The sequence below is a fragment of the Aphelocoma coerulescens genome, chromosome 1A (assembly GCF_041296385.1).
Source record: "Aphelocoma coerulescens isolate FSJ_1873_10779 chromosome 1A, UR_Acoe_1.0, whole genome shotgun sequence".
Classification (NCBI taxonomy): Eukaryota; Metazoa; Chordata; class Aves; order Passeriformes; family Corvidae; genus Aphelocoma; species Aphelocoma coerulescens.
This window is the reverse complement of record NC_091014.1, coordinates 7,837,816-7,850,791: the sequence shown is the minus strand read 5'-3', so window position 1 is coordinate 7,850,791 and position 12,976 is coordinate 7,837,816. Positions and strand designations below refer to the sequence as shown.

General features: G+C 41.6%; 1 long non-coding RNA gene across 1 annotated transcript; it reads right to left on the bottom strand.

Moving 5' to 3' along the window:
• Positions 1-6,947: 6,947 nt before the first annotated feature.
• LOC138104535 (uncharacterized) lies at positions 6,948-12,259 on the bottom strand. The gene is made up of 3 exons (XR_011148107.1): positions 12,043-12,259; positions 9,313-10,032; positions 6,948-9,131 (listed from the first exon to the last, which is right to left on the bottom strand). It is a non-coding gene; the product is annotated as an uncharacterized lncRNA (long non-coding RNA).
• Between the last annotated feature and the right edge of the window lie 717 nt (positions 12,260-12,976).

Below are 12,976 nucleotides of genomic sequence, written 5' to 3'. Positions count from 1 at the left end.
GTTTTCCTACTATTTCTAAGGCCAAGTCTAAGTTCAGTGAAAATGCACAGAGTATTATGAAATCCACAGGCAGCCCCTTTTCCATGAGATTTTCCATTCCACTCCATCAAATAACTTCTCTCTGTATAGGAGAAACTAAATGAGGAAACTGAATTTTAGCATGGGTAATTTCAGAAAGACTTCTCTCTTCTCATTAGCAAAATGCATGAGAGAGGTGTATCTTCTGGTGCAGATTGTAGTGGAGTTTAATCAGTTTCAACTGAGCCACATCAATGTATATCCCAGCACAGTAGCCTCAGCCTTTATTTAGTAGCTGCATATGTAAATGCATGCCTATAAAGATTATATATCTTGAGGGGCTCGTGTGTCCATTTTTTCATACCTCCTTTATATCACAGGGGCAGAGATATGTGTTATACTGATGAGGCCAGGAAAAAAATCACCACTTACTTCTAAATATTGTGTTGGTATTTGTTATTTTAGAGATAAAATTTTTTTGGTGATATTTCATAGATCTTCCTCATCCACACATTTCTCCCAGTACTGATAAGAATTTTATATAAAATTTTATTATTTCCGTGTGAAGGTTAATCTTGGCAGTGTCGTTAAGGAGTTATACTTCATTGTAGTATATGAATAAGATTGTCCTTCTGCCTTGTTATGGTCCAGAAATTTGCCACACAGTGTTAAAATGTACACTTTAAAAAAGGTTTTATTTGATTTGTGCTGTGAAAATTTGTATTCACAGAAGCTACAGTTCCCTAAGTGTGTGCACACACCTGAACAAGCCATGCCACTCCTGAACTGCTAGGATGTCTCATTCAAAACCTCTCCATTCTGTGTTAGTTATTTCAGGGAAAACAACCAAACAGAAGAATATGTGTGTGAATGGGTAATTCCTCCCATTGATTTCTGCAAATAATTACTGATTCAAATTACCATGGAGAAGTGTATTTTCAGTTCCTCACCTCCTGCTTGGAAGAAAGGAAACCTAACTGTATTCAATTATTGTATAGCAGTTCTACATGTGACAAAGACTTGACTCTATTTTAGAGGCAGGAATAATTACATTAGCAATATTGTTACCATGGTGTCACCACTGCTTCGGGAATTTATTATATTGTAGTAAATAAAATTCAGGCTTCACAATAGCTTCCACAGACAAGTTTAATAAAAATTCCACCTCATTATGAATATATGTATAAAACATCTGTAACTCTTGTGGCTTAGAGGAAAGTGTCATGTGATGCTAGTATAGGAGCAGCAGAAATAGGTATGAGTGAAAAAAGAGTAGGGAAAAAGGAGTGATTTTCCGTGGTCAAAATCTTCTGCCATTTCTTTTGGGACTGAGCCATGTTTATTCTTTCCCACTCATCTCCCTTCGTCTGCTATGGACGTGTCCTCCTCAGCATTCGGAGGCTTTTTCTATATCATTTTGTCACCTTTAAGTCTCAGCCCTTGTCTCAAATCCTCAGCCCTTCCAGGAGCTCAGGCTGCATCGGGTGAGGGATTATAATGACAGAGGTGTGACCTCACTGATGAGGAAGGCTTGAGCCTTTTTCTGCAGAAAAGATTTCTGCAGTGGTTCCTTTGTGATGGAAAGTTGCACAATGGTTAATATTTTAGCAATTTATTCCCCATTAGAGCAGTTGTTTCATATCAGTAAAATACCACCTGTTACAAATTGCTTCATGCTTTTGAAATAATTTAGCTGGTTTTTCTGCCCTTCAGTAAGCAAGGAAACTGTTGAGATAGAAAGGTTTTCTTTCTTATAAAAATGCAAGCATAAATCAATGCCAAGGTGCAGCCACTGCAGGATTATTACTGAAATGGGACCCTGCAGGCCATCTACGTAATGGTACTGTGTAAAGCAACAAAGAAGAACAAGGCTTTAAAAAAAAAAAAAAAAAAACAACAACAGGCAATGAAACTTTGTGACTTGGTTTTAAAGAGGGGGAATTCACTTTTTTAACAGCAGATCTGTAAGGAGATTCTCTTCCCTGACTGCAATGCTGTTAACTGCCAGGTGTCTTTGTCACAAATGAGTGATTCAGGGTTGCTCAAAGAATCACCACCAAAGGTATTGGCAAAATGTTTTTGATATAAATTTATCAAAGTGTGACTTAACAAAGTTCGATGGCAAGGTTCACACTATTACTTACTACATGGATAAAACATGCAAAGGAAAATGGAGTTAGAATCAATTTAGAATGATTTATATAGAGAGCAGAGGTACAAAAGGGCAAGTTAGACCTGCATGTCGAGCCATGAGGTTCACAGTGGGCCCCCATCGTTTCCTAAACTCCTGATGGATCTTAGGTCCAATCTCAGTCTCAGACTTGGACAATGGTTTATGTCTAAAAGAATCAATTAGACAGATTTTATTATCACTGATTTGGCATGCTATCAGCAGCTTTCTGAGGGTCTGTTGGAAATAAGGGGTCTCTTCACCTTGGCAAAGGAAGGATCTCTCAGTCTCAGGTAAAGAATCTCAAACCTTGAGAGACATCCCAGCTCAAAAGTCACCAGTATGCAGTTGAGTTATAACTGAGAAAGAGCTTGAACTGGACTTATCCAAAGACATGTCTTTGCCTCAAGGAACAACTTTGAAGGGTGTCCCAGCTCAAGAGGAGATCACCACCACACAGCCACACTGCCAGGCAGGGAAATCTCAAAGAAGGCTCTCTCAGGCTCTCATATTTACAGGATAAAATGGTTGACTCATAGTCAAATTGCATAATCTGGGAAGGATATGAGACTCCTTGTACCCAAAACTTTCTTTGTTCCCTGACAAATGAGTCTTGGAAAAATCACTGCTATTCATGTGTCAAATGCATGATCAGTGTTCCAAGCTCATGTGCATTGATGCTCGCTGTGTCACTTTGCCCCTTTGTGGGTTTCCTGGAGGAGCTTTTGACCTAAATGTGACTCATAGAATCAAAGAACTTGCTGAGTTGGAAAGGATCCATTAGGATTGTCATGTCCAACTCCTGGCCCTGTGCCCTACACCCCAAAAATCACAACATATGACTGCAAATGCTGAGGCCTTTACCTCCTCTGGAGACTGTCAAACTTCTGCTGCTTTGGTTAAGGGGGTCCAGTGCATCCATCACAGTGTTAACACTGTGAACAGATTTCTAAAGAAATGGGGATATCCATTTATATTTACATAAATTATTTTGGTGGTGGAAGTGATTCATTTAGATGCAAAGTTAATTAGCATTCTTGGTACAAAGATTTATTGGGAAAGAGTCAACGGGGAAGAATTTCCCCCATGTTTTTCTCATCTGATGCCTTAAGAGAAGCTTTAAAAAATGGAGGTTGGACTTCTTGTTTACATCTTTTTTACTCTTTCTGCGTCTTTGTGGATGTGTTTTCAACTATGGCGCTTATAAGCCTGTGCTCCTGTAACCAGGAAAATCTCAGAGAAAGTTAGGTCAGAATAAGTTAATACTTTTAATAAATAAGCAAACTTAAACAAAACAAGACCAAACTCCTCAATTCCCCAATGCCAAAGATATTTAATTAATGTGAGCCTTGCTAGCGTGCTGATAACTCCTAATGAATATGAATGTCTCTGAGTAATCCGGGAAAGGATTTCTGAGAATTTTGTTTGCACCTGAGGCATTGTTGTAGGGAGCCTGGCGTGGCATCAGTGAGCTGAGATACAACACACAGGGGCTGCTGAGAAGAGATTGGTTTTGATTATTTTGATTTCTCCCTTTAGCCATAGAAGGTGAGGGTCCCTCTCAGGGAGTTCTTGCACAGCCATGTCCCACCAGATCCTCAAGCTGCCAGTGGGTCCCTCTGGCTCAACCCAGGGGATGATGTAGTGGCAGCCTGTAGGAACGAGACACCAGGGATGCTCTGCCAGAAGAGTGGGAACCAGTTTAGCAAAAATAAGTGATGATACAGCTGTGAGAGGGGCAGTGGAGTGTCCCCCTTGGCTTCTAGAGTGAGAGGACTCAGTTTTTCAGAGTGCTTTGGCAAAATGAGTGGAACCACTCAACACTTTCTCTTAAACATTCACTGCCCTGGTAGTAGGACTTGGGGAATGAGATGAAAACAAGCCCCAAGCAGGGCTTGCTTGGTTTGACATTAAGCATGGATCAGAACTTTGCTTTTTGTCTTTCCCATGTTCTATCATGTTCTGTTTTTTACAGGAAGCCTCAGGAGGAACACTTCCAAACCCAGACTGTGGACCCTGATTAAACACCCCCTTTTTTTTAAAAAATCTTATCCTTCAGTAGCTGTGAATAAATGCCTTTATTTCTTCTAGAAATGGGTATCTTCACACACCTGACAAAATCTGCAGGGTCTGACCCCAAAAACACTCATATATGTCTCTCTCCTACTTTCAGTGGCATTTGGTGAAAGGAAATGTCCCAAAATCTCCCTGCAGCCTCAGTGTAACAGGTGCTTTAATCAGGATCACTTTCATTAAGGTAATTTTTTTATATTCCTCATTGAACTGAAAGACCGTCCAATCAATAACAATTTTATTCTACAAATCTCCACCACTTAACAGAGAACACATTTTCAGTAAAAATTTTCAATATCCTCTCCCAGAGGGTAGATTTTCAGTAGAATTTGTGTAATCAGTTTGCAACCTTTTAGCAATTGTGACTGTTTCTCAAAGGACATGCACGATTTGAAACTGTTATGGGAAGGTTCTAAACCAGCAGCAATTGCAAGAATGACTTGTTGCTGTTTATTTTCTTTTCTTCCTGGAACAGATGGGCACAGCACAGAGCCAACATTTAGCCGGGGCTGTTTGGATCCAGTCTCACACACCTGCCTGCAGGGGTGTGCTCTGCCCGCAGTGCCCAGGCAATTCAGCACATCTATTTCCTGCCATGGAAAGTATATAAATACCTCTGTCAGCTGTCACAGCTGCCAACCTCCCTATGCAAGCTGGTCCTTGGATTTGGGAACTCCAGCCCATGGCTCTCAGCGTTTGGCAAACTTGAGTCTTCACCACATCCCATCTCCTTTTACTTGCCACTTTTCAGCTGTGCTAATGGCCCTGAGCACTTCACGAGTTCTTCACCCAACATTTCCCTTTTGAGGTGTCTTCTCACTTAAAATCATAACTTATGGGGGGGATTCCTGTGGCCTAACTTGAGATGTCTGCAAAAGTGATGACTAACCCTGAGCCAGCTGGCTTGGCTGTCAGCACTTTTTTCTGTTGCAGTCTTCCTTCCTACCACTGTTTGGCAACCTGGAAAACTCTGGAGTGAGTCAGCTTGTGAGACATACTTATTGGCTGGCTAATTAATTCATTCAGAAAGACTGAGTGAATTCTTCCTTTCAAATTCCTGTAACTCCCCATTGACTATCAAGGGGACCACCTCACATTTTTTTAATTGAGAGGCACAAAACCCACCTCAAAGGCCTAACAATGGACTGGGAACATGCTCCAGCACCAGGAGAGAATACAGGTGTGTATCTGTGTGTGAAATTGCATGTGGGACTCTGCTGGAAGAGGAAGAGACACCCCAGACAGTGGAAGAAGGTGGCATAGCTCAAGACTATCTAACCCAAAGCTTGTGAAGAAATTTCCTTCTCTCTGGAAGGAATCACTCCACTTACAAGGAAAAATGGTCCTTAATAATGTTATTGCTTCTCCTATCCTATCCTACTAAGTAAGTGTGTCTTATCAGGTCAGTGTTTCCCCCTGGCTGTCAGATGGTAGCAGAAGGGAAGGAGAGTTTTGCCAGCAGACAATGGGCTGCAAGGCAAGAATGATGGGGCTCAAGTTGAGCAGGGACAGCCTTGTCCAGAGTTTGCCCACCATCAGGGCCCCTGGCAGGTTTTTTAGCTCAAACACTGTTACAATGGAAAATAAACAGTTGTGTTTGTCCAGGCTGATAGCAGGCATTTGCCCACAGCAAATGTATCTATATGCAAAAGGCCCTCTTGGTGGATGTGCTCGGAGTAAGTCTGGTTAATGAGATGCTCATTGCTTCACTGTCAATTCTCCACCAGGCAGCAGTTTAAATCTTTGCCCCCCATTTGTGTGCCGTATTTGGTCCATAATGTACTTATTTTCAAGTGTCATTTTTAATTTAATGCATGAGAGAACTTATTACCCCTGGCAGAGTTAAATAGTTAAACCAGGTTCTGTCAATTCCTCGCGATCTGTTGACAAGTGGAATAATATTGCACTGTGATTAGTTTATATGAAGACTCATGGACAAGCTGAAACCCCGGGAGGCATGCAGGGATTTCTGCTCTGCATGCAGCAGGCAGAAGAGGCATCTGTGTGTTTTACTTGTAAGGTCCTATGGCAGAAAGTGGTAACTTGAACTTAAGACAGGTTTGGGTCCCTGAGCATCCCAAAATTTGAGTTTGCCTAATTACTGAGCTTGCAATGTCTGGAAGATGTTCCCATGTGCAAAACTTAACACCATCCTTAATGATAGTAGTCAGTATCCCTGGAGGTGCAGGATCTAGGTGTGAGCTGTGGATAATGCCAGTAAAAGACACTTCCATGAGGAGTTTCCTCACCTGCATCTTTCATGAGCTGTATGAGACCCTGTGAAATAACTTTTTGTGTCCCTCTCCTCCTTTTTTTGCCCTGCATGAGGGGTGTTGCGGGCTGCCTTTCTTTTGCTGGGAGGCAGCCAGCGAGTTGGAGGCAGCTGCCAGTTTTGCTCAGCTGCTGAGAGCTGTGACTCACATTGTCCTGCCCGATGGAGACTCCTTGCTGACTTTTATTTTGCTCCTCCTACTAAGAAATGAAAGGTCCCTCTGACTGAAATAGCTCATTATTGCATATGGGGAAACATAACACTTAATGCTGCTGTGAAGAATCCTTAACAGGAAATTAATAGGAAGGAAAACCACATCCCTCAAAAAGACCCCAATACTTTGAATCACTCTGAAGAAAACCTGTCATGAAATGGTTTTATGCATACCAACACTCATGGAACAAGATGGTATTTTCTTTATTGCTAAGGATATTTGGAAAAAGCATCACAGCTTGTGTTTGGGTGGGTAAAAATAATGAGTACCAGTTCTTACGTCAGATTTTTCACCAGTAGATCTTATAAGAAATCTGTATCACTGGCCCCATTTCACAGGATGAGAAATTGAGGCGCAGAGCAGGAAAACAGCCTGTTCCTCTCTCGCTCAGAGACCAGTGGCTCTGCCAGAAATGGAGCTCAGGTCTTCTGAAGCCTAATAGAGCTCAGCCTGACAGCTGAGAATGCTGATCTCCATATATATTCCAATTTAATGTTTTCATTGATTTTTTTTTGTTTGTTTGAAGCAAGGAAATGTTTATTTCCCAAGAGTGAAGCTCTTTTGTTTCCCATATAGCAATTGTGAAGGCAGATAATCCTACCATGCTGCTGCCTGAGAGCATAGAATCCTCTCAGGGTGATTTTTCTATCTTCTGGTTTGCCTCATCCTTGGCACATTTACTGGCCTTGCCATCACAGTTATCTGCAGTGGTTGTTCCAGGAATGGAGGTATGGAGAACTGGGAAATGGCCAAGTCCCTCAGGCATGTCCTGGGTGAAATCAGCCCTTCAATTATCTCTTACCTCAATGCAATGCTCATGGCAAAGGTTTTGGTCTCCTTCCTGGGAAAGTGACCCTACCTGGTAGGTATTGTCTGCGTGGTGGGGAGATGGAACACTACCAGAGCCTTTCCCTCTAGAATGCAGGATGGAGCTGTAGCACTCTGTTCTCATTGATATCCTGCCTGGCAGCCTGTTCATACTGAGTCACTTCACAAAGCCTCAGCCCTTGTGATGAGCAGCATCAGGACCTGCTGTGGAGGGACCCAGGGAACAGGGAAATAATTCTCCATGAACATCACCAGGCTTGGGTGTTTTGGAAACAATGAACTTGCTCCGGTGGCCTAGCTCTGCTCAGCTTTGAACCCAGAGCTATAAAGAACAAAATGATGTGGATAATGGCCTTGCATTCCCCAGAATAGCTCTGCAACAGGCAGCCTGCTGGCTTTGTGAAGAAGAATTCCCACATCAGGTGAGACTCTTGTTGGGTTCCTATTACTGAAGTGCAATATTTTTAGTAGGAGACTGATTTGAAAAGGGGAATAACTTTGAACTTTCCTGGTTCAGTTCTACCAATTTTAAATACAGTAGATCTCAAAGGTCTCTGTAATAAAAAGTGTGGCACAGCAGGAGTCACTGCATAGTGAAAGCTGTAACTGATGATGGTTGAAGCTGTCAGATTTGCTAGGAGCACTGATCAGCCAGTCAAGGGAAGCAAAATAAATTTCACTGAGACCATCATATTTCATTGGATGTGACTGGAGTGAGCAAGTTTGCAGCAGCACAGCCACCATGGGCTGACACAGGAGGCCCTGAGCTGTGTTACAGTGGTGCAGTGACTGATGGATGCTCTTGCACCCACATCAGTAAAATTTCAGGCTGAGGCTGTGGGGATGCAGTTGCACAGAGCAGTATTTCAGCCTTGCTCCTCAGGAGGGTTTCCTGCCTGCTGTTTGTGCTCTGTTTGCAAATTCAGGTGATCACCTTTCTCCAGGGATCAGATCACAGCCCATGTCCTTCTGGAGTTATGTCTCATGTTGAAAATACAGCTTCTGTTGAACTCCACAACATCTGCTTGCCTTGCCGGGCCGAGTCAAAGCACCCTCCTCATTTCCACTTCCCGTGTTTTGATGGAGGGATTGTTGACCACTCCTACAGTCCTAAAAGGGTATTTGTAGTCAGTCACCTTTGTCACTGCATTTAAATGTTGATACTTTGTTTGTTATTGCGCAGGTGAACAAAAAAATAAGGTTCAGAACATGGATACACTTCATACAGAGAGGAGGGAGGAGGAATTTTCCTTCCCTGAGTCCAGGACTGTCAAGGATGTGACATCTGCACTAGCAAGGCTGTGCTGGCATCTCCAAACAAGTGGAGCAATTCTTGTTGTTATTAAAGACACATCAGTCTTTTCCTTCTGAAGACATTAAAAATAACTATCTTTCAACAGGAAGGAGTAAATCTGGCCAGATACTCCTGAGGGCTCTAAAAAGGAAATGATCTATAAAATCTAGTGTCATCTACCAGGAACACGTTCTCTGAAGGATGAGGCTCAGACTGCACCCCTAACAAAGGATGTGTTGGGATGGTTTGTGCAGTTGGGATGCTCTGGGAGAGAGAGACAGAGAGACCAGGTGGAATTAACCTCCCTATGACCAGACTATTCAAATATGTTCTTTCATTTCTTCTAGCTATGTCTTTCATGACAATTGATAATTATAATTGGGTTTGTTGCTTTGTTTTTATTTTTTTAGGTGTGTAAATAAATATATTTCTTTTCACTTTACCTGAATAAATGTTAAAGGAGATTTCTGCTTGCATGTGAAGTGACAAGACATCTCTTGTACACAGCCCTTCCGTGGTCAGGAAGAGGAAGAAGTGTCTTCTGATAATCAGAGTTGTCCAGAAGAGCCTTTGAGGTGGGGAAGGAGACTGCACCCAGAGTGTCCTCACAATGTCTCCTACAACAGAATTCCCAGAACCATGTGCAGGTTTGTATTTTTACAGTCCTGCTGGTAGCAGGACTTTGTGGGACTTCTAAGATGCTTCTCAAAGATTTCTAAGATGTTACTCGAAGACATTATTTCTGAGGAACTGTTGGAAGTGTGCCTTGCTAAAGGTGTGACCCCAGGTCCCTTCCCAGTGCAGAGTGAAGAGGGTCAGCACCAGGCACACACCTGACTGTGAGATGTGTCACAGTGCTGCAGGTCACCAAAATCTGAGTCTGGTCAGCTTTGCTGAATCCTCTACATGCAGAGAAATGGGGAAATAAATAGCAATAAACAGCAATCCCAGGTATCTTCCTGCTTTCCCCAGATCTCTATGGGAGGTGCAGTGCTTTGGGGTGCCCTCAGCAGCAATCAGGCAGTTGAGCCTTTGCTGCCCATCTGCAGGTGTTTTGAGCTTTGCAGGAGGGAAGGAAGACCGTCCCTCTATGTCCTCTTCAGGAACTGCTTTGTTCTCCTTCTCTACTGCATTTTGTGCATAACTGATGCTGCTGAGTGTCCCTGTGGAGCAAATAAGAGATTCAGTCCACAGATACCACATCCTTGATGTACAAGAATGATTTATGGGATCAGAAATTAATTAGATTGCAATTATAGGGTGTAAGTGCTGTGTCACTCTTAATAATTGGGTGATTAAAGTCAGTTAAAAATAAAGCTATGGTGATAAAACACAGTGGAGCTGAAGATGGCTGTTTCCCACAGCTATCAGGGACAGAGAACCTGATTTTGCAGAAGAGAATGTTTAGTCACAAAATAGAACGCTGTGGAGATGACCCAGGGGAGGAGACAAATCTTGGACAGCATGTGCCCATCCCAGCTGAATGTGTGGGGCTGTTGCACATCTCCAGCATGTAGGAGATGGATGAAAATGGAACAAGCCGTGCCCATTAGCTCCCCTCGTGCAGGAGGGTGGTATGAGATGTATTTACTCACAGAGGCCTTTGCACCAACCTGAACAGTCCATTTCTCATGGCTGAGGGGTTGCAAGGTTGGTGTATACAGCCAGACAATATGAAAGAGACCTTGGAACTGCACTGAACACCTGTACCAAGTGTATCTACCTGCTTTTCACCCTTCATGAGTCCTAAAGCAGTAAAGTACAAATTTTAGGAGCATCTTTACCAAAATACTGGTGCTCCATGGCTGTTTTGGTTGTGGGATGAAGCCACTGCACATTATTGATCCTTTTTGATACCACAGCCATAAGCACATGTGGTCTATATGTAAACTCAGATCTGTTCTTCACATATTTCCGTTTCTCTTTTCTTGAGCCCTGCCTCAAGTGTAAAGGCACATTTGGCCCTGTGCTGTTGTGTAAATGTCAGCCTGGTAGAGAGGAGCCAGGATGGCATCAGGGGCACGTAAGAAACAAGTGAAACTGGAGAAATGGAGAAATGTGAACCTGTTGTTTTTGAAGCCTGGTGAGTAGGAGTCTGATCCTCCAACTCCAATATTAGTTAATGGGATCTGAATGCTTGACTCCCACACACAGCTCTGAAAATTTACTCCATCTGCTCCATTGCTTGTTATCTTGCCTTTTCTTTTTTTTTTCCTATGGCAGAAAAGACAGAGCCCTCTCTTCCTGAGATAAGATTTGAGAACTGGAACAGTTTGAGTACAAATGTTAATCTTACCAAAGCCAGTTTTAATACCAATTGGGAATTTGGTTTCTTCTCTAGAGGCACTATATCTACCTTTAAAAATAGATCTGTGGGCAAATTAATGCTCAAGTTCACAGATATAAGATAGCAGTAATGACAGATTAAAACCTTATATTGTACTGATTTTACCACCCAACTAAAAAATGGATAGTGATCATCTGCAGGGTCAAAGGGTTACATTTTATTGATCTCCCAGAGTTCATTTTATTTTTATTTGTGTTGCTCTTATTACTTCTCTGGCACACACAAACACATAGGTTGTTATAACTCCTTCAAACCATGCTGCTTGGAGTCAGCTGAGCTCAGAGTGACTTACTGGTGCAGCTGATTTCAAAGGGAGCTTCTCAATAAAACAATGGTCAAAATCTATTTTTGTTTTTTTGGCTAAGATCTCTTTTCACCCTTTGTTCTTTCAATTACTTTTTTCACTCTTTTGAAAAAATGTTGTCAAATTTTATTTATCTATTTCTATCTGAATTTTGTCTTCTTCTTTCTGATTTTTTGGCTTTATTTTGTTCCTGTGGTTTTTTTTTTGTTGGTCTTATTAAATGGCTCTAGTAGCAATAGCAGTGACATGACCCCCCTGTTTCACTTTTAGCATTTTACCGTCTCTGATAAAACAAAACAGAAAATTTAACCCAATATATTGATTTCCACAGAGTATCCTTGAAATGCTGTAGAAATTATATTCCTATCTTTACAACTCAATAAGGGAAAATCAGGCACTCTTTGCTAAAAAAAGACATGACACCTTATGCTACGTTAAAGGCCTAAACTAAACTTTGTATTAATTAGCAAAGCAATAAAGATATTCAGGCTCATTATTTGTGAAAAGGCACACAGCACTTACCCTGATGCAGCAATCACTCAGCCATTGGTAATATCGAGGCTACAAATTGCTTCCTAGATGTATTCCCAGAACATAAAGCAAGTACATCACATTACTGTTTAACAAACATCACTTCCTAATTTGAGCTATACAGGCTTTAATTTATGTCCTTTGCAGTAAACATAGCATTAAATATGATGTCTGGATAAGAACTTTCCTAAGAACACTTGAGTCACAAAGGAAGCTGGGAGCCCTAAATTGATTGTAAGTTAATCTGACATTTTAAAGGAAATTGTTATTATCTAATTCACCAGGAGCTGTTCTGAATGACTGTAAAAAAACTGTTTTCGTTTTGCTTAGATCTAGCACTGTAAAAGGTCACATACTTCTAAGCAGACCTCCTCAAATTACACAATACACTTGGAAAGATTTGCATTAGCAGAATTGGTATATTTAACTGTATTTTAATGAAGACAGTCAGTGTTCTTTGTCTCTGAAGAAAGGGAGGAAGGAAAGGCAAACTGTGATGCTGAAGTTCAAACACCTGTTTCTGTGTGTGTCACTCATGAGGCTTAGCACATAACTGACTTTTTTGATTTTCTGTTTGATTAAATTTAGAAGTAGAAAGAGAATTTTAGGTCAACATAAGACAAAAGGAATCTTTTCATATTAATTATTTTTTTTTTCAAATAAAATTCAACAATATTTCTTTTTTCCCCCAAACAAAACACATACATCTTTATTTACCCTATCAGAGCAGAGTGGGAATTCACTTGCACTTAGCTTGAAACAATATCTCTTTTCAGTACCATTTGTTTGCTGATGCAAAGCAGAGAAATTCCTGACTCTCTTCACTGACTTTATCTGTCTCTTGTTAAAGTCTGGTGCCTCGGTGGTGTTTGGCCAGAGCTGCACCTGTGCTTGTTAAGGTGTGTCCCAGGTGAGACTGACCCAC